Source organism: Balaenoptera acutorostrata, chromosome 13, assembly GCF_949987535.1.
Source record: "Balaenoptera acutorostrata chromosome 13, mBalAcu1.1, whole genome shotgun sequence".
Taxonomy (NCBI): domain Eukaryota; kingdom Metazoa; phylum Chordata; class Mammalia; order Artiodactyla; family Balaenopteridae; genus Balaenoptera; species Balaenoptera acutorostrata.
In genome coordinates, this window is record NC_080076.1 from 26691266 (window position 1) to 26709932 (window position 18667).

Here is an 18667-nt window from a genome sequence, read left to right on the forward strand (position 1 = left end):
TCAGCACAGTAATGCATCCCTGTGCATAGCTCTCCATTCTTCCTTGCCTTTTCCCTGTTCCTGCCCTGGGATAATATCTCCTAAAGAAAGGATCAGCATCCTTGCATCAGGGTCTGTTTTCTAGGGAACTGGGCTAAAACACACCCAGAAAGGAAAACAGAAGATGATGAGTTTATTTTTCACATGCTTTGAGTTTGAGGGAAAATTATCGATCCATTCAAAGATATGTATTGAGTACCTCCAGGTATGCTTGAAGTAGGGATAATATATATGGTGAACGAAATAGACATGCTCCAGTAGGAATATTCTGGTGAACAAAACAGACATGTTTCCTGCTCTTAAAGAGCTTACATTCAGCAGGGAGAAGTGACAAATAATAAGTCACAGTACAGAAATAGTGGATATGATAATTCTAGATAATGATAAAGAGTTTTAAAGAAAATTTTTAAAAGGTGGTATGATAGTGTGACTGGTATGTGTGTGTGGAGGGGGTGGTTCTAATCTAGACTGGGTGGTCAAGGGAACAGAGAAGAGGTAGACGAAAAAGCCTTTTCCAGGAGGAGCAGGTCTTCCACAGGAAGTGGCTGGGAGAATAGATGTGGAGATAGACATATTTGTCTAGTGTTGGGGTTTAGGTGCAGAGAGGAAATTTGCCCCATTTTAACTGTGAAATAGTTGGTCAGGACATATGCATAGAAGGTAAAAGGGATATTGAAGAGAGTAGCAAAGGCATAGGTGAGGCTGTAGATCAGGGACAGGTCAAAGAGTCAGTGGGCAGTATCAGAGCAGGAAAGGTAAGACACTATGTGTATAACCCCTGACACAAAGTGGTCATGGGTCTTTGGAAAAGCCTGGGCCTCGGTTTCTTTAGCTGCAAGGTAAGAGCATTGGTCAGGCTCCATTACTGTATGAAGGCAAGGAAGAGCTGATATGAAACTTCTATGTAGCTATGTAATTCACCCCTTGAAAGCCACCATTGAAGTCTTTAGAACCCAGTAGTAATTGCCTCTCTCCCATCATTAATTACATTCTGGCCACTCATCAGCTAACACAATTGTCAGACTCTTTCAGCAAAATGTCTTTTTCATAGCTGAGGACTCCTTACAGTAAGGACAAACAATTGGGGCTCATTAATTCAATCATTAGGACACTGATTATGCATCTATTGTCTACTCTAGTCAGTTATGTTAAATAAGCTCTTCAGTCCTCATCAGAGCAATTATGCTAATAAGGCTGAAATTTTCTAAGAGTATTATACCTTCATACACTTATCCTGCCTAGCAGCCGCCTGGCTCAGTCAATATTGTCACACACAGACAATTATAATCAAGGCATAAGGCCCTATTGTTGACATCTGACTACCAAGTTATCCCTCTCACAATAGAACTTTAAATAATTTGTCCATTGTTCTTCCAGGGTTTAGACATTGGCCCCTGTTTAGTTTTTTCCAAGATATGGAGATCTCAGATACCATTTAAATGCCTTTATGGGAGTGTTCATTGCACTGCATAATTTTCCAAGTAGTATTTGAACAATCATTAGATTAACTATCCAATGATAAATTATCTAGTAATTCTTTATGCTTTTAAATGTACAGACAAGAAATATAATATTAATTATCAGATGCCTGGAGAACGATGAGAAATATAACTTGTTTTCTCCAAATGTTTTTCTCTCAACCAGAGCCAGTTTCTCTCCCAATGTCATTATCTTTAAACTAAAAAACCTATTTGTACGTTTTATTTTCTTGAGTGATTTTGGCCATGGAATGAGGACTTTCCACCATGAAAGACCAATGCTTTTATGATAGGTACGTAACAGATACCTGATAAATATTTGCTGAAGTTAATTCTTTTTTCTTGTATATGCTATATTCTTGTCTCCAGCATTTCCCATCAGATATTAAATATTTTTTATCTTAATAAAAATTACCATGTGAATGAGGACTGTGTGTGTGTGTGTGTGTGTGTGTGTATGTATGTGTGTAGAGGCAGGTGGACACATCTTCAACATAAGTTCATTTAAAATATCAAATTTCATTGTATTGAGATAAAAATCCAGCTGGTGTTGGGTTTCTTCATTTACAACAGAAGTAACCCCACACATTTGTTCTTTAAATTTTGTACTTAGGTTATCTCATTTAATCAGTTGCAAATAACTGCATCCTTCTTTAAGATGTAGTAATACTCACTGCAACTTAGTTCCATGAGGATGAGCACATATAGAGATTGGATGTTGACAAGATACTCAATAGTTGTACTGAGGGTAACTACAAACTGGAAGGATGGGGCAAAGCTACGTAGAATGCTTGCAGACCTTTGACACACATACAGCCTTTTTCTGCCATACAAATGCTGTATTTCACACTTCTTCAATTACGTGGTATTTTTTATCTTAGGTTGTGGGGAAACAACTGAGAGCAAGATGCTTGCCGTCCTTGTCCTTCAGGAATCTGCAATCTAAATGGTGAGACAAAACACATGAGAAGTTAAAAACCCGCTCAAGACTAAACTAACAGATCAAGACATTACTCAAAGCAAAGTCATGGTATGTAAATCATTCTGACCATGAGAGAAAATTTATAGGTGAGTGATATCCTTTGGGCTGGAGTAACCAGGAAAAGCTTTACAAATTTAGCAGAGAGTTCTAGCTTTTGAATATGAGTTCTAGCTTTTGAAAAATCAATACATGGATATATATATGTGTACATATATATGTGTGTGTATATATAAATACACATATATATCTTCTTTAAAACTCTACAGAAGAATTAATGATAAAATTTAAGTTTTCCACTCATGACTTCAAGGTTCTCTTTCTAGAAGCAACCACCACTACCATTTTCCTTATATGTCTTTCCAGTACATTTTACTACTTTTAAATAGATTCTGAATTGATTTTGATTTGATTTTTCAGTATCATGCACAAAAAAATGTTAAACAAGGTGTCTATCCACATAAACATAAGACTTACTCAATATAATTTATACAATAGGGACCTACTGATAGGTCTTGAGATACACTAGTGGATTTCCAAGTTGATTGTTGCCACGGCAATCCCTGCTCCATCTGCCTTCAGTCTCTATCTTGACCCACTTTGGCTTAGATGCATTTCTAGCTGAGAAGGGATGCTCCTTTTCTAAGCCTTTTGGGGACTGCATTGGTAGCCAGATTGCCCCTCCTCCCCTTTCCTCAATCCTACAAATCCTGGAAGGCTTCCTAAATGAAAGAGTTAGGGATCCAAAGTCTGACACTTTGGAGAGATGGTCTTAGACCTCAAGCATATTATCCATTGAATTAATGTGCCCCTCAAAGTACCTAACTCCTGTACTGGGAGCAGATTCTTCTGGAATTCCAGCCAGATCTGCTTCTGTTTCTATTTCTACTCACCCACATAGACACCCAAATGCACACCCTGGTCACATAGGAGAAAATACTTGTGTGACCCAGGGTAGCTTTTTATAGGCCATTTCATATAAAAACTGTTGGCTTGTGTTAGTAGGGAGAAGGACCAAAAACCATAAACAGCCCTCCTACTTCTAAATCGAATAGCCTTTGCCCTAGAACATCCTCTCTGGTGGCTCTGGGAAGCGGAAAGAGAAGTATTAGGAGGCGAAACAGCTCCACCAATTGGCTTCCTAGATCCCCTTCACAAGCTGTTTTTAAAAAGGGGTGAATAGAGCTGCCTCTAAACTGACAATGGGAGACACCATCCTGGAGGTAAACTTTTGAAGGTAGAATTTCTGCTGGATGGGTTCATCTTAGCATATGTGTTGCAGGCAACAGAAGGGAAGACAGGATAACGATTATTGGTTTTCTTTTAACTTAGCCCTGTGCTAGTCACTTTCATAATGATTACTTTATTTAATCATCACACAACTATATTTAAGTAGCTATCATTGCAGGTGAGTTTCACTTGCCAAAGGTCACATATTTGGAGCATGCTCTTCATCACAAACTTTCGATGAGAAAAGTACTTCCATGTTTGAGGAGAGAGATGGAGGAAATGCAGGAGATTTTTAACGGATATTTGGAAAACCTGTAAGACTCAGAGGATGACCAAATATCTCTCCAGACTCAACTGAAGGTACCCTCCTCAGGGAAGCCTTCATTTCGGAAAAGAATATATTTCAAGCAGTCTTACTGTTTGAAGTGGTCACTTGGTACTTCCTGCTTACTGATTTGCATTGCTAGTGCCGCTTTACTTGAGTCGCAGGTTAAATCCACGAAGCAAGGAGTACATGAGAATGAGTGCCAGCCAGGGAACCAAGAAAACCGTGTTCTAGTCTTGTCTCTGCCACCAACTACCTAAGTGAGATCTAAGTTTCTTTTCACCTTCAGTTCTACGGTGCTCTCTGCCTAACACAGTAGGTGCTTAATAAATGCTTGATGTGATTGGTTGGGTTCAATATTTCAGCAGAGGCTCGGGTGTCTGTAAGGTATAAGTGACAAAGTTACCCGATGGAGGTTATGACTCCACCAGCTTTGGGAAGTCACCGGCTTAGCGGCTTGTCGTGCAGACGAGCGAGGATGGGGCCTAAGAACAGCGCCTGAACAGTGCAGAAATGCAGGGGAAGGGAAGATAACTCAGCAATTGAGGGGCATCGTGCCAGGCACTTATGTTCTAGATTTCACAAGACCATTCAGAGCATGCATTATTAGCACCATTTTTAACGAAGACAGAACGACGGTTCCGGTTAAAGAAAAATACCTGGCATCCCCTTTCCCTGGCCCTACATCCTAGAAAACATCTCAGCCCTGGGCTTATTTACATCTCGGACCCCGCCCCCGTTTACCACCACGAGGGCCCCGCCCACTCATTCGCAGAAGGGCGCGCCCAGTGTGGGTCCGGTACCCGAGCTTCTGCAGAACCCTCTTCTGCCCGTGGCTCGTCCCGTCCTCTGGGCATCCCCGGGGATGAGCACGTATCCACTCCCGGCTTGACTACTGAAGGTGGGCCAGGCGGCCCCCGACAGGCCCCACCCAGTGACTCTGGCGAGAGACCGGGAGGGAGATCAGGGCCGAGGTAGTGAGGGACGGGTGGTCGCTAGCGCAGCAGGTTACGTGCCTTCCTCTCCCCTTCCCAGAGCCTCTCGTGAGACCGCGCAGGAGACGAAGCCAACCCAAACCGCGGGCATCACACCCTGCCTACTCCTTCACCGCCCCGCCGCCCGCCGGCCACGCCTCGCCTCACGCTCTACGGGGGAGGCGGGACCAATCAGCGAGCGACGTCTCCCTTCCGATTCGAGGCCCCCGACGCGCGGCTCACACCCCGAGCACCCCGTGCGCTGATTGGCTGCACGCGCCGCCGGTCCGGCTGGGAGGGCGGGGCGGCCGAAGGGAAAGGAGGTGGGGAGGTAGTGGCTCGCGACTCTCTGAGCTCCGCTCGAGTCCCGGCCTTTCCCGGGCGCTCGGCCTCCTTCTTTCCCTCCTCCGTTCTCCTCGTCTTCCGTACGCGCCGAGCGCTGCGCTCGGCCGGCGTGCCTCGCGCCCTAACGGGCGGCCGGGGGCGCCAATCAGCGGGCGGCAGGGTGCCAGCCCCGGGGCTGCGCCGGCGAATCGGCGGGGCTCGCGGCCCGGGGTGGGAGGCGGGTCTACCGCTCGGCCGCGGCGGCGGAGGAGCAGCTCCCAGCCAGCAGCCAGCGAGCGCCGAGCGAGCCGCCCGGAGGTGGGTGCGCCGCGCCGCTGCGGCCGGCAGCGGAGGGCGCAGGGCGGAAGCGGAGGTGGGCCGGCGGGCGCAGCGGGGGAGGGCTCGGCCGTCCAGGCCGCCCGGGGTGGGGGCGAGGCGGGCGCGCGCCCGAGGGGAGGAGGGGCGGTGGCGGGACGCGCGTCCCCACCCCCTCCTTCCCGCGGGCGGCGGCCGGGCCCGCGCCCCCTCCTCGCGCGCCGGGGTCGACTGCCGGGCTCCGGCTGGGGGGCGGGGCGGGTGGCCTGGCGGCCGCGAGAGTGTTTTCAGTTCCGCCTCCAATCGCCCATTCCCCTCTCCCCTCCCAGCCCCTCATCCCATTCGGAAGAGGAAGGAACAAAAGGTCCCGGACCCCCGGCTCTGACGGGGCGGGACCCGGAGCCTCGGTCCAGGTAACGCCGCGGCGCCCGGCGGGCCCACGGGGCTGGGGTGTGTCAATGTGGGGCTCGGGTCGGTGAGGCTCGCCGCGTCACCTGGCCTCGGGGGCCGGGGGCTGGGGTGTGGCGAGGTCGGGGCCGCGGGGCGCCGGGCCCTCGGGGTGCGGGAGCGCAGGGCGGGGCAGCCGGAGGGACGGGGTCGGCAGCCGGAGGGACGGGGTCGCCAGCCGGAGAGAAGGGGTTGGCGCCCGGAGCTGCTGCCCGCCCGCGGCCCGGGGCGGGGGCCGGCTGTGGCCCGTCCCCTGCGCCGCGAACACACTCGGTAGTTTGTGGTTGTGATTTGCAAAGCCCGGAGGGACAGAGCTCTGGTTTCGGGAGTTGTTGAGAAGCCGAGTTAGGAGCGTGCGATACTTTGCTTCCACTTTTTTTTTTTTTTGGTGCTGTAACCTTTGTTAACCATTCTGGTCTCGGGGTTCAGAATCGCTTGAGTGTGCTCTCACACAAACACGCACACGGCTGATACTCTGTCCAGGTCCTTCTCTACTCGCTTGTGGAAGTTGCTCTGTGAGCGGAGCCTATTTGTTTTTATCACACGCCTTTAGAAAGCACGCTGATTGATTTCACGTATTTCAAACTTGGTTTTCAAATCTGCAACTTTGTTTTGTTCTCTCCTGGGGGATACTGCCCTTGGGTTGAGTACTTTTGTCTTTTACTTACTTAACCCTTTTGTGGTTATGGTTTCTTTTTGATCCTAAACAAAAGAAAGACAGTACTTAGGTTGGTTTTGTTATTTCTGCCTCCTGACCCTTTAAAAGCTAAATGCTACCGGTTTGTTGTCAACTAAACCTTTATTTAAAAAGAAAAAAATTACCAGATAAAACGAAAATGAAGTAGCATTTTCCATCTGAGTCCTGGCATGTTTGTTACAGTTTGGAGTATCCTAAATTTTGGTGTTTTAAACTCTTAAAACGACGCAGGTAAAGTAATTGTCAATAAATAAATAAGTGATCATGCAAACTCCATTTTTCCAAAAATGGTCCCTGAAATTTGAATTAATTTCCAGAATTCTGAATGATTAGTTCCTTTTCTTCTGATTTCATGTGAATTGAACCTTCACCACTGATTGTAAGGGTGCTTTCCTTGAGACTAATAAGATAATACATTTTCTATTATTCTGAAAATACATTAGCTATTTTTCTAGTTTTGATCCCCTTTAGAAAAAAAGTTTTCCTCACATACATGTGTAAGGTAAATAGTTAAATTAAATTTGGGAAGTTTTGATGTGAATAAATAAGCAAATATACACAGAGATGGGAGAAATAATGTAAAATGGATTTCATAAATGTATCATGGTTGGAGGATTTTTTTTTCATTTGCCTTAAAAAAAACCATACAGGGTATTGATAGAATTTTCTCCACCAAAAGGTCATTTAGAAAACATTTATATTAAATTCAGGAAGTAACACTGATCTTATTTTTAAAGTTCCTTTGTTTTTTTTTTTTTTGCCATAAAATTAGCTGTGGTAGTAAGTAAGAATAGTTCAAGTCTATGGGCATATCTAAGGTGATTACCCACTTACACTCTTAATGTTAAAATTGAGTTTAAAGTAGTTCATTGGTCTGTTTTAATTAATGTAATGTGATTGGTAACATCCATTTCTGGACTTGTTTTAGTAAGAAATTGCTGTTAGAATTTGGTTTTTATACTTTGTAGCTATACTTTGTACAGTGATTTCACATTATAGGTGTTCAACAAAGTTTGGTTTTTCAAGGTTGTAAGTTAACCTGTGCCTAGTCATAAATGGTCAGATCGCTGCACACACAATCTGTAAGGTTCATGAAATAAGAATCTTGTAAGAAACTGTGCAGAGTAATTTCCTGTTGTTTGTGGCTTGTCAGGCTTGGTGTGTGCTTTAACTCTTAAGTAGGAATTTGGGGATAGTTTTGTATATTTCAGCAGAAATTCTCTTTAGTAAGAACAAAGGTTGTTTCTACTTCAAGATGGCAAAAGGTCCCCTTTTCATTTTCATATTGTAGATATTACAAACATGTTGCTAGAATTTTGTTACCTCACATTGGGGGAAAATCCGTGAGTGAAAAATAGTTTAGTTACGTAACCTGCTGATCAAAGACCTATTGAATTTTTACATTTTGCAAATATTTTCAGCTTTGGCTTTTCTAAAGGTGTGAAAGCACTCCTTATTCTTGTTTGGTTTTGATTTTGTTGGTTTTGTACTTTAGGACTTATAAGGCCTAGTTTTGTAGCAGCTTTTTTATACAGGTGTTTTTGTAATGCATATAAAAGTCATATTTAGTGCAGTCTGGCAGATGGAGTCTCATTCTTATTCTTGGGACAAGAGTCGTTTTTAGATGATGGTGAGGGGCATGTCTTTTGATGGGAGTAGAGGAGCCATTTTTATCTGTAAGAGGAAAGATGTTTTCCACTAAGTGTTGTAAAGGTATGTCAGAAAATGTGAAATAAAAAGATTTCAAAACCAGTTCAGGAGAGGTTATGCATTTATTCAACAACTAACTTGTATTTATTGAACAGGTAACATTTATTCATTTATTAAACAGTAAAACAGCCTTTTGCTGTGTGTCAGGCCCTGAACTAGGCAGTGAAGTAACAGGGAACAAGTGTATCCCTGTTCCTTAATGGGATTAGAAAAGTGGAAAATCTTCATATCTCCTTGTCCTGTCCTCCAGTGTTTAGAGTAGGAAAATCATGTTAATGTACAAATTCAGGACTGAGCCAATTCCTAAAGTGTGCTTGCACGGCTTTCTTTTGAGTGTAGAGGACAGCACTAGGGAAGGTGTCACGTGTTTACTCATATTGTCACCGGGAACAGGTAGTGTATTTTTGGGGGGGTGGGGGAACTTGTCACCATTTTTGCACAGTCTCTACAAATTGAAGATATGACTAGTCTTTCAGAAATATATTTGTTGCTGAGCAGGTGAACACTTGTAGAGCTAAGCCTAATTTGGCTTTAGTTTGATTATCCATTGCCTTTTATAGAAACTGGTCAGGGAAAGAAAGCAAACCTGAATCGGTCAGGTTCTGATGAAAGTATCAGAAATAAAGTATAAAAGCAATGAGCTAAACTGAGAAAAAGGATTGGGCTGCAATCTTGTGTAGTGGAAAGGCCCTGGGTTTTGGCGTCAGAGAGACCTAGGCGTACAGTCAGTTTCTCAGTCACTGTATTGGGCAAATTACTTAACTCCTGAGCCTTGGTTTTCTGATTGAAAATGGAGGTAATAACACCTACCTCTTAAGGTTATTACATACAAAGAGTAAATGATTGTGATGAAGGTACCTAAGAACAGTGCCTCAGACTGAGGGTCTTCTCAGAAGATCTTTGTTCTCTTCTGGTTGTAGCTTTCACTTGTTTTCTAATTCAGATGATTTTCCTACACTCTTCTCCTTGACCTATTATAAAATACATTTGAAAAACAGACACTTAGCGAAAAGGCCTAAGGTAGGCAAATTGTCCAAGTCCATACCTTTCAGTTCTAGTCATAGGAGAGCCATTGTGACCCTTAATTAGAACCTGTTGGCATTTATCTCAAATGTTTCTAACAAGCAAAGTTATCTTGCTTCTAAACCCACAGTAGATTAGAGACAAGTAGATTGTGGGTCATGTGGGAGGTTGAGGGGAGTCTAGTGGGGGTGGGGTAGGAGGATGGGGAACTGTTAGCCTACTGTCTATTTTAAGGAAACACAGATAACAGTCTGGTGAGGATAATGGAGATAATCTACAAGACACAAAAACGAATACTCAGAGCCTAGCTAGCATGTCTGGAACCATTCAGTGCAGGACCAGACCTGAAAACATAGTAATGAAAGTTCATCAATTAGATTAAATCATATTTGGGAAAATCTATTTAAAGAGAGCGGTAATCTCCATAATATACTTTAGATTGTCATTCAGGATGATTAACAAATGTTCTTAAAGGGGTAGAGCATGGTTCTAATGACTTACTTTATGACAGATCCAAAGTACCTGCTCTGACCAAGGTGCTTTTCATTTGTTTTGCCATTCAGAGTGCTGTGATTCCAGACTGAAAAATCTTTCATGCTAGGCCAGTAGTAAAGAAAGGTGATCTAAAGGGTGTCGCACCCCTGGCCACACCTTTTCTTTGGAATAAGTCAGTTTTTTGTCAGTCTGCAGGGGTGTCGTGTACAACTTTTCACTCAGGTTTTAGGATAAAGTATGCTAGAGATTTCTAGGACTGAACAAGTGTGGACAGTTGGCTTAGTCTGTCTGTTGAGGGCTTCGTGGTTCTTATATGTGACTTCTATCCAATATTAGCCATGGTAATTTTTTTGGATCCTCCTCTTTTCTATCTCAGGGTTACTTTCTAAACCATCTACTCCATCAAATATTAATTGGTCACCTTGTAATTTATAGCCTTAGCTATTTGGGAAAAAAAAAATGGACTTTTTTTTTTTAAAACCAGTAGTACAAAAGTTATCCATCCTTTTTTGTTTAAAAATGCACAGTTTGAGGCTTATTGCTAATCTCTGATCAATTTTTTAAATTTATTTATTTCATTTTATTTATTTTTGGCTGTGTTAGGTCTTCTTTGCTGCGCACGGGCTTTCTCACGGGTTTAGTTGCTCCGTGGCATGTGGGAACTTCCCAGACCAGGGCTTGAACTTCACCGTGTTCCCTGCATTGGCAGGTGGATTCTTAACCATTGCCCCACCAGGGAAGCCCTCTCTGATCAATTTTGATCATTACTCCAGGTTGATATAATTGTGATGTGTTCAATTAGGACATATTTCAATGCTGATTATAGGTAAACATCTCAAGGATAGCTCTGAGCTTCAATTTCAGTAATTTCATGTAGGGAGAATGTAATTTTGCCAAGCCAGATGGATTTAGGCCCTGCCTCTGGTTTGGCTAGTTAGCCTGAAATATTAAGGTAGTTAAGGTAATTGTGGCTCACATATGTGCCTTACATTCTAGAGTGTGTACGCATTCCTCTTAGATATGTGAGCCACACTGACAGGACAGATGCCTGGTAATTTAGATCTTTAAGTTTGTGCTTTTAAGAAAACAGAAATCCTGAAGTGATTCATTCTCATTAAAATTTGTGAGTTTACTGTCAACTTGTCACGAATTCTTCCAGATAGTTCTGTAATTTTCAAAATCTCAGAATTACTTTGGCCTCAAGACTAGAACAGTGGAAAGTGAGTGCAGACTTGAGTTTTGGTCTGTTCAGTACACATGTCCAGTTTGCATCTGAAAACCTGTAGTGCCCTACTGTGTGACCTCCCTTCTCTTTTGGCGGGAGGGCATAGCTTCAGGTGTAATGTATTCGGCTTGTGAGGAAGAATAACTGGGAGGAGCCACTGGAAGTTCATCAGATTTATTACCTTGAGTCTTTCAGTTCAAAAACTCGATCTGAGGAAGTAGCATAGTAAATCTGTGATCTTGTAGTTTGCCCGTTGAAGATAAAGTACATTTGCATATGCTGCTTCAGCTTTTCCAAAAATTCTATAAAGAGATAATGGTTATGGACTTGTAAATATTAAGGTAATGCTCCGTCTTAATCATCTTTCATTATAAAATGTGGGGCAGTGAATCTGGTTTTCAAAGTTCACAGAATAAACTCCTGATAAATGGTGCAACGGAAGCTGGGCCCATGGGCTTTCTTCCTTGATTTGAATGAACTATGGAAACTTTTTTGTTGACTAGAGGCGCTCTATCTATGGCAGTGAATGCAAATTTTTCATGTTTAGACCAACCTTTTACTTTGTAGACAGGTGGTTAGGCTGTAGTTCATGTAAGCCGGCCAATTAAACTTTTCTTTTTAAAATGTTTTAAGTATCAGGAGGGTTCCGCTTTGGCCTGAGGTTTGTGCATTGGCCATTTTTGCTCTAAACCCGTTTTCAAACCTAATGCACACACATACCTGTATGCACACAGCAGCAGCCAGAGAGAAGGCTCCTACCAGCAACAGCAACAGCATTATGCAGAATCTCAAAATGTAAGGAAAGTGACAGTTGCTGAAGCCCTGCCTGCTCAGTTTTCCTCTCATTCTTTGGCCCCCAGGAAGCCTTTGAAGCTCTAGAGGAGTAATAGGTCGTAGAGAAGAAACTTTCTGTAGACCCACACCATTCAATATAGTAGCCACCAGCCACATGTGGCTATTTAGCACTTGAAATATAGCTTCTGTGACTGAGGAAGTGAATGTTGAATTTAATTTTAATTAATTTTAATTTAATAGAAAGTTGTGTTGGGCAGTGCTACTCTAGCCTTTGCTTTAATTGCACTTTTACACACTGAGGACTTGTACCCAATTGATGGTGTAAGTTGTTGCTTTAGCAGAAGGTCAATACAGACTCTGGGAGTTTTAAGAGAAATTGGAGTACTGAATATTTGTGCTGATTTGAGTCTGGGCTTGTGTAGTCTCTTAATAGTTGGATCCTTTTTCACAGTCCAGGGATGATAAACTAGTATGTAATTTTATGTTTACAAGCTGAATATAGACCTATGGATTCCACACAACTCATTAAAGGTGAAAGGAATGTAACTCAAGTAAAGAACAGATAGACTCTCTTTATACAGCAGTCCCCATATAATGGGGACTTTCACTGAAGTAATGACCTGCTTTTAGGGTTAAATTCAAGCTCTAACAGTACGTTTTAACAGTCCATAAAACTGAACACATGAATGTTTTCTCTTTGCTTTTAAAAGGCACATTACCCATTGCTCTCCATGGGGCCAACTTAGGTTTCCAATTGGCAGTCTTTCCTTACTAGCGTACAACTTCGGAAAAAAAGCATAGTTACAGTGAGAATTGAGAAATCTGGGTTTTTTTTGGTTGTTGTTCCTAAAACTAGTTTTTACTTTTTTTTTTTTTTTTTTTTTTTTTAATGCTTTCTATTGTCCGGGTTTCTTTGACTAAAGCAATTGTAAAAATCCAGGTCATTAGTAAACGTGTGGTACATGTTTGAATGTGGATTGCCAAAAATCTAATAGTGATTTTATAGTATTTCAGCAGGAACTTAGGTGTTCTTTATGAGGCAGCACCATCACATTTCAAGTATTTTATATTGAAATATCTAACTTGATTTTCTTTTGAAATAAATATTTATATAGGTATTTGGAGAATATTTTGTATTTGCAATTTGAAGATATTTGAAATTTACATTTACTTTCTATACTTAATGACTTCCTTTGTTCTAAACTTGAACCTTGTGAAGTGTTTTTTGCTACTCTTTTTCATATTCGCCTTCCTGCTGCTCTTTTAGAAGTCATCACTGAATTCTGAACTGCCAAGTTTAGCAGTCTTTTCTCCATTATCATACTACTTTCTTCAGTGTTTGCATCATTGGCTATACTCTCTTTATCTAGATTTCTAAAAAATCACACAAAGAGACATAGATTAGGCCCATTCCTCCTGCTACAAATGTTGGATAAAATGTAAAACATTCTTGGCTATATATATATATATATAGCTGATCTAGAGAGGGAGGGGTGGGAGGGAGAGAAAAGTCCTCAGGTACCAGAAACTTAGAAAGTCAGTTAGTGTCAAGGAAAAGCTGGCCTTGGGGAATTTATTAGATATTTCAGTAGCTGGGGCTGGGGTTGTAATGCCATTTGGGGAAAGGAGATAAAATTCTGGGAACTGTATACTAAAATATATATATCTATATCTCTGTTCCGATATCATTGAAACTTCTGTGGCCTCTGAGAAAAACAAGCCTCAAGCTTCTCTATGGAAAAACTAGAAAAACACTAGTTTGTAGTGTTTTTGTAGAGGGACTTAAATAGCACATGAAGGCCAATCAGGGTAAATAAAAAGCAGACACTAGCTAGATGTAGAATAGTGGGTTTTTTAAATAGGTGATACATTATTGTATTCAAATTCAAAATTCAAAATTCAAAAGATACAAAAGGATATACAGTGAAAAGTCTCTTTGCCAGCCTGTCCCTGCCACCCAGTTGCCTTTCCAAAGGCAAGTAGCATTACTAGGTTTTCTTGTATTGCTCCAGAGATTTTATGCATATGTGAGCAACTTTGTGCATATATTACCTTTTAGTACAAAAACTGGTCCTGTATTTTGCTTAATAATGCATCTTGTAGATTATTCCGTGTCAGTACATAATGCATACTTTTTAACTTTTCCTTTTGGTTGCACAGTATTCTTCTGTATGGGTGTCTATATTTCATCAGTCCTCTTGTTGATGGACATTTATTTCCAGTCTTGTGGTATTAAAAATAGTGCTGTAATAAATGACTTTGTTGATACATCTTTATACACATACATAGGATAGATTTCTAGAAGTAGGTCAGAGGATATCTACATTTGTCTTATTTATTTTAGGGAATGTACTTTATTCATTTTTTGAATAGGTAGTAAGAGCACATGGTGCAAGATTCTAAAGGGACAAAATAGTAAATAATGAAAGTAACTCTCCCTCAGATCTCTTAACTCCTGCTACCCAGTTCCATGTCCTTCTAGAGCTGCTCTGTTCAATAGATAGCCACTAGCCACATGTGGCTCTTGAACACTTGAGCTGTAGCTAGTCCAAATTGAGATGGGCTGCATTTGTAAAATGCACACTAGATTTTTAATACTTAGTTAAAAAATAGAGTGTAAAATATCTCCATTTTTAATACTGATTACACATTGAAATAATATTTTAGAGATATAGTAGGGTATATTAATAAAATTATTAAATTATTAAAATGATTACTTTTAACTATTTTTACTTTTTTAATGTAGCTAATAGAAAATTTACAATTATATGTGTGGTTTGCATTCTATTTCCGTTGAATGGCTCTGGCTTAAAGAAATTCCATATATATATAAACAAGTCTGAATGCATGAGAATTCCTCTTATCAGGCCGGGTTTTTTTTCCTTTGCATTATAATCTGTAGCATCAGAAATCTCAACGTTGGTTAAAACATACCAGGCGGTTCTTTCCTGTCACATTTACTCTCAACATTTACCATGATCATAGTGGGTCTCATCAGTGAAAGCCATGCTTCCATTGACTTTTACAATGTTTGTCTACTTTAGAGAGAAGGCTGATATTACTTTTTTTTTTTAATTAATTAACTTATTTATCTTTGGCTGCGTTGGGTCTTCGTTGCTGTGCGTGGGCTTTCTCTAGTTGCGGCGAGTGGGGACTACTCTTTGTTGCGGTGCGCGGACTTCTCGTGTTACGGAACACGGGCTCTAGGTGCGTGGACTTCAGTAGTTGCAGCGTGTGGGCTCATTAGTTGTGGCTCGCGGGCTCTAGAGTGCAGGCTCAGTAGTTGTGGAGCACGGGCTTAGTTGCTCCGCGGCATGTGGAATCTTCCCGGACCAGGGATTGAACCCGTGTCCCCTGCATTGGCAGGCAGATTCTTAACCACTGTGCCACCAGGGAAGTCCTCTGATATTACTTTTGCTACATGTTTTTGAACCTGCTCCAGTCTGCACTGGTTGCCTACACCTAGTACACAGCAGTTGTCCTCGGATCCCCCTTCACTGTCATTTTATGGGGTTCACTGTCATGGGGTTCACTGTCATTTTATGGGGTTCCTTAGCCTTTCTCCTTTGTTAGATCTCCTATTCTTTTGCTCTCCTTTCTTTTGATGAAACATATCCTTCAGGACTTCCTTTGAGAGAGAGTGTGTGTGGAAAATATTTGGAGATGTTACATGTCTGAAAATACCTTTATTCGATCCTGGGTGGGTAATAGAATTCTAGGTTAAAAATAATTGTTTTTTAGAATCATGAGGGCATTGCTCTGTTGACTTCACTTAGTGTTACTGTTGCGAAAATCAAATCCATTCTGATTCTTTGCTGTATGACCTTTCAAAAAATTTATCCCTGGAGACTTTTGGCTCTTCTTAGCATTCAGAAGTTTCATAGCCACCAACCTTGATGTGGATGTGTTTCATCCATTGTTCTGGGGTCTTGATGGGCCTTTTCAATCTGGAAACTCCCATCGAAAGATTTTCTTGATTTATTTGATATATTTCTTGATTTCTTTGACTGATAATCCACCCCCCCCCCCCCCAATCATCTCTGATGTCTTTCTGGAAGTTCTGTTTGGACATTGGACCTCCTGAACTGGCCTTCTAATTTTCTTCATTTTTCTCCACTATTTTTCATCTTTCTTCTTGTTCTGCTTTCTGGGAGATTTCCTATACTGTATCTTCCCACACTTCTGTTGTCCCCCCGCCACCCCCCCCCCCCCTCCGTTTCTGCTATCAAGTCATCCAAGAGCTCTTCTTTTACACTTTGAATGTTCCCTTTGTAAAGTATGTTTCCTTTGTAAAACATGCTGCTCTTGCTTCAGGGTTGCTATATCCTCTCTTGTTTCTCTGGGTATAATGATGATTTTGAGGATGTTTTCTTTCTCTGTATAGTCTCAAACTTATTGAAAGTTGCATTTTTCTGTTTTTGCTTGCATTTTTCCTCACATAAACCAAGTAATCGTTGATTAAGAAGGTGGGGTCTAAAAAGCCGATTGGAAACTAAGCATGTGGGTCTTCTTTCAGTTTCACTGTAGAGTGATCTGAGTGGACCGTTTGTTGGTAAACTCTCAGTATTAGTGTCTGTATGTTTTTCCTCCTGGGTTGGTCAGGTAACCTGGAGAGGAGTCTTGATCTTACTAAATGGGTAAAGGTCTGGCTGTTAGTATCTTGGGAGCCAGAACTCAGTGGAGGAAGGGGTTGGGGATTGTCTGCTTTTGGCATGCTTATGTTCATTTGCTCCCTCTCTTCTCCTAATGGGACCCAGGCCATCTCCTAGCACAGGTAGACTGTTTTACTCTCTGCCAAGAATAAACGTTTAGTCTTCTGGAGAGGGAGAGGAGCAGTTACCCAGTGGCATAGAGTGGGGAAGTGGAGCTAAGTATCTGATTGCTTCTCAAATATCCCTCACCCAATCCTGCCTATTTTATCTCCTTCCTCCTTCTGGCCCTCAGTTCCTGCTATGACTGGTGGTGTCTGCTACTTAGCCTTTTGAGAATTCTGCTGTGTAGATCAGGATGTTTCTCCACAGGTAGCCTAGAGTTAGTAAGTAGTCTCTGATCTGTTCACAGTTATTACTCATCCATCCATTTTCCAGTTATCAAAATTTTGCTTGTTTTTGTCTTACTCTTCTCCCTATCTTCATGAAATTGTCTTTTCTTTTTTATTTTTAAATTCCTTTATTGTGTGTTGAGTTTGTTTTTGTTTGCTGTCTTCACCTGCAACCCACTGATTAAAGTTTTCCATTAAAAATTTTTAAGGATAACCCTCTGAAAGAATTGGAATAGAATGTATAACTCCAAATCAGTGGGGATGAGGTGGTGGAAATAAAGAATATGTGATCATTCAACTAGAAGGCAGGAAAGGAGAAAAAAGAAGCAAAGAAATTGCTTAGGAATTAGAAAACAAAATAAGATGATAGAAAATAAGCTTAAATGTCTCCATAAACCAATGTATAATTTCAGATTAAGCTTGCTGGTTAATGGAGAATGAAAAATTAAAAATTAACTAAATGCTTTTTATTAGTAGATACACTTGAAACTATGATGACACAGTTTTAAAGTAAAGGAAAAAGATGCAAAAAGATGTACTAGGCATAAACTCCATTTGGGCTGCTGTAACAGAATTCCATAGACCGGGTGCCTTATAAACAATAGAAATCTATTTCTCACAATTCTGGAGGTTGGGAATTCCAAGTTCAAGGTGCCAGCAGATTTGGTGTCAGGTGAGGGCTCACTTCCTACTTCATAGACAGCTGTCTTTGCTGTAACCTCATATGGCAGAAGGGGGCAAGGGAATTCCCTGGGGTCTCTTTTATAAGGGCATTAATCCCATTCATGAGGGCTCCACTCTCATGACCTAATCACTTCCCAAAGGCCCCACCCCCAGATATGATCACAGTGGGAATTAGGTTTCAACATGTGAATTTGGGTGCAGGGCAGGTGTGGTAGGGACAGTCTATAGCAGTCTATACGGTAACATTAGCAGAATTACAAGGATAAGTCAACAAATGTGTAATAATCATTGTAGGAGATTTTAACATACCTCACAGTAATATAAGAAAAGATAGGTAAAAAATAAGGTTATACAGCACTGGAAATGTGCAATTAGCAAGCATGCAACAATTACAATTATATTCTTTTCCGGTACATATGGAATTATACAAAACTTGGTTATGTACTAGACCTCAGAGCAAATGTTGACAAATTCCTAAGAATTTGTACCTTAAAAATCATGTCCTTGGACCCTAGTGCAGTTAAGTTAGAAACATAACAGGAGGATAGCAACAACAGCTCCCAAATCCATAGTTGTATGCTGAAAAAACATACTTCTAAATTTAAGAGCAACTCGTAAAAATTAGAAAATGTTTAGGATGATGAAAATACTGTCAAAACAAAACAAAACAGCAAAAGTTCATTCGTCTATTTGGGAAACTTACAACCTTAAATGTGTATTAAAGAAGTAAGAATGTTTACTTAGTAAAGAAAAATAAGTTAACTATACAATGTAATGAGTTAGAAAAAGGAAGGAAATAAAGTTGAGAAATATTAATAGGGGAAAAATAGATATAACTGGAACAACTAAACCTAAGGTGCTAAGTTGAAAAGACTAAGTTTGATAG

The 18667-nt window shown here is 41.2% G+C and overlaps 1 protein-coding gene across 2 annotated transcripts in view; it reads left to right on the forward strand.

Annotated features, from left to right (window-relative positions):
• Nucleotides 1-5319: 5319 nt before the first annotated feature.
• Nucleotides 5320-18667, forward strand: part of SMAD2 (SMAD family member 2) — a 105511-nt gene continuing 92163 nt past the window's right edge. The window contains exon 1 of one of the 2 annotated variants that reach the window (XM_057526466.1): nucleotides 5320-5667. The gene's annotated coding sequence lies outside the window, so the exon portion shown is untranslated. The remainder of the gene's footprint in view (nucleotides 5668-18667) is intronic. The other variant, XM_057526465.1, reaches the window with a different exon arrangement.